Source organism: Sus scrofa, chromosome 17 (genome assembly GCF_054392235.1).
Source record: "Sus scrofa isolate SSC_HxYL_T2T_F1_AM1 chromosome 17, Sscrofa_HxYL_maternal_Yorkshire_Landrace_v2.0, whole genome shotgun sequence".
NCBI classification, from domain to species: domain Eukaryota; kingdom Metazoa; phylum Chordata; class Mammalia; order Artiodactyla; family Suidae; genus Sus; species Sus scrofa.
In genome coordinates, this window is record NC_139399.1 from 65,210,897 (window position 1) to 65,214,296 (window position 3,400).

A 3,400-nucleotide genomic window follows, 5' to 3' on the forward strand; every position below is an offset into this window, starting at 1 on the left:
GAGCAGTAAGAAGCAGTTCCCCCAATAGTCTCTCCACTTGCACCTGTCTTGGGGTGATGAAGCCAGTGAGCAGGAGGCTATGACGTCACAGCCCGAGATGGGGTGTGTGTGGGGGGTCAATCAGAGCCAGGATGCTCTGGCTGGACCAGTGGGAGGAGAGGGGACATGGGCTCACTCGGCCTGTTCGGATAACGGTGGTGCTCAGAGACCAGCCCGCCTCAAACTTCTCCTGGAGGAGAAACATCCACAGTGCGGAAATGGCCACCTCAACACTCAGGTCACAGTCTGACAAGTGGCAGGGGGCTGGGTGGACACAGGTGAAGAATTCAGGGCTTGGAGTCTCATGGCAAAGGTTTAACTCCTTCCACGGGAGTCACCTCCACCTCAACCACCCTGGATGGGGGAGGCGTGTCTTCCCAAAGGAAGGATGCTGGGTGGACGATGTCTGCTCAGCTGGGGGGGAACCATCGATGGGAAGAGGGAGCAGCACAGGGCGGGGGTGTGGTACACGCACTCGTCTGCACACACACAAGCCTCGCTCCACCTGGGAGGCCGCCAGCTTTGAGCAGAGGACCGGCCTTCACGGGGCAGTGGCAGCCTCGCTCTGGATGGAGGATCAGCGTTCTCAGGGCGCCAGCAACAGAAATGGACGCTGGGAGTTCCCATCGCGGCTCAGCCGAAACGAATCTGACCAGCATCCGAGGATGAGCTCAAATCCCTAGTAGCTGTGGCTGTGACGTAGGCCAGCGGCTGTAGCTCCTGTTTGATCTCTAGCCTGGAAACCTCCATATGCCACTGGTGAGGTGCTAAAAAGCCAAAAATTGAAACAAAACAGAAATGGACTCTTCCAAGGAAGGGGAAGAGAGATGAGCAGGACATGGGGAAGCCACAGGGCAGTGTGGAGTGGATGAACGGATGAGCGAATGAGTCTGAGGCTCCTTGGGAATCAAGGACCAGGCGGGGGTCCTGGCGAGCAGTCACTTCTCCAGCCATCTCTTTGGAACTTGGTTTCTCCTTTTATTTGCAGTATGTGGTGGTGGCCTCGGTGCTTCCTGTGCACAACAAGGATAACAGAACTCACTGACTTTAGAGAGCTTTTCATCGAATGCCTTCAAGGGTGATTGCAAATGGCTGCAAGATCTCCCCAGAAAGGCACAGGAAGTACTCTCATTGCATGGAGTTCCCACTCACAGCAGGCGCCTCCAGCCAAGTGGCCTGTGTGATCTCTGCCTGGGTTTGGGATGCCTTACCCGGGCATAGTTGAATCCACACCTTAGATGCTACCAGGATGCAGACAAGGGAGAGGCTTTCATCCCAGTTATCCAATCCCTCTAGGGAAATGGGGGATGGGGACTTTGACCCCGAAGGGTTCCAAGGCATTGTCAGTGAAATTTGAGTGGGGTCCCCCAATGTTCACTCTAGCCTCCAACACCTTCCCCGTGACCACCTCGCGAAGCTCAAGGACCTTGACAATTACGTTTTCCTGATAACTTTCAAAACGTGCTTTTAAAAACATCTTCCCCGGGGGGGGGGGGGGGGTCGACTTGCGGGTGGGTGTCGACTGCTTTCTGTCCCTTGGGCTCTGGCGGCTTCGTTCCGGATCCTGTCCTGCGAGCGGCCTGAGCTGAGGCGACAGTGAGCGCGGCCTGAAGTTCGGGGCCCACCGCCTGAGCTTGCGGATTCCTGAGCGGCTCCTTCTCCTTCCTCTGCAGAAATGGGCAAGTTCATGAAACCCGGGAAGGTGGTGCTGGTCCTGGCCGGTCGCTACTCTGGACGCAAAGCAGTCATCATAAAGAACATTGATGATGGCACCTCAGACCGACCCTACAGCCATGCCCTGGTGGCTGGAATTGATCGCTATCCCCGCAAAGTGACAGCTGCCATGGGCAAGAAGAAAATTGCCAAGAGCTCAAAGATCCAGTCTTTTGTAAAAGTTTATAATGATAATCACCTCATGCCCACAAGGTACTCCGTGGATATCCCCTTGGACAAAACTGTGGTCAACAAGGATGTCTTCAGAGACCCTGCACTCAAACGCAAGGCCCGACGAGAGGCCAAGGTCAAGTTTGAGGAGAGATACAAGACTGGCAAGAACAAATGCTTCTTCCAGAAGCTCCGGTTTTAGGTCTGTCTTATTTCGGTCATTAAAATTAAAATTAAAAACAAAACAAACATCTTCCCAGCATGCCTGGGTCAGGTGGCTGAGCCCAGGTGCAATGTTACAGCTTTTCAGAAGGATGCTTTTTCCTCCTCTTTCCCCATGTCAAGGCCTCAAGTGACTCTGACACCTCAGTAGGACCCGATGGGGTCACGATGCTCTTCGTTTTACAGACAAAGAAAAATGAAACATTCAGAGAGGCCGCGATGCCCCCTGAATCTGAAACCCTGGCCCGAAATTCTCCGGGTCTCACGGTTCCCCTTTGCCCACAGAGAAGCATCCTTCTCTCAACAGATGATCATTCGTGAAGCAAGTTGAAGGCAAAACGCTGGCAGATTTGAGCTCGTCCTGGGAAAGTGGTTGGAAAACGGTTTCCATGGGTACAGATTTTGACATTAGCAACTGCAAATGTTCGCCACCCCAAGATGACAAAACTCCAGCAACTTCGAAGCTGTGAAGGATAGCTTTAGGGCAAATTTTAATTAAAATTAGATAGCATATATGAAAAGCATCTAATTTGTACTCTCTATAAAAGAGTTTGGGAAGCTCAACTCCAGAGCCTCGGGACTGTGGCTGTAACAATTATGATGCAACTTTTCACAGCACAATCATAACATGTTAATTTGTTAATGCCTCAGTCAGAGCAGGAGAGAGGGCTTCTGACAGCAGGAGGAAAACACAGATTACATTTACATTTCTATTTTTAAATACATTAAATGTTTCCAGTCAAATTCAAACTTCATGTGAAAGTTTTGAATTTCTACTGATTTTTTTTTTTTTTAAACTCAGATCGCCTGCTAAGATGAGAGAATATTAAGATTCTCAGGATTTTTCAGGGCGAATTAAGTGATTTCTCTACTTGAAGGGGGCCGCAGTTCCAGACGTGCTGAAATGCGGCCATTTAGTGGAGATTAAAGTGGGTTTCTTTTTCCTCCTTTCCTTGGAGACGTGCTGGCCCCGTAGACACAGACTCAGGAAGGAGCTAGCTCAGGGAAGAAGTTTTTACAACAGCGAATATGAGAAACGTCATTGTCAGTGACTCTATTTCTCAATATAACAGAAAGAAAATCGAGGGGGGAGGCCAGCAGGGGGAGGCCAGGGTGAAACAGGTGGTTTCACCCAAAGGTGGTGCGTGCTCTCAGGGCGGGGAAACCTGTCCTCGATTTTGCATCCTGAAGGCCTCTCTACCTCACCCTAGACCCAGCCCTGAAACCACACAGTCCCAGCTTAGCAAGTTCAAAC

The 3,400-nt window shown here is 51.2% G+C and overlaps 1 pseudogene; it reads left to right on the top strand.

The window, feature by feature from the left end:
• Positions 1 to 1,678: 1,678 nt before the first annotated feature.
• Positions 1,679 to 2,162, top strand: LOC100625508 (large ribosomal subunit protein eL27 pseudogene; annotated as a pseudogene).
• Positions 2,163 to 3,400: the final 1,238 nt, after the last annotated feature.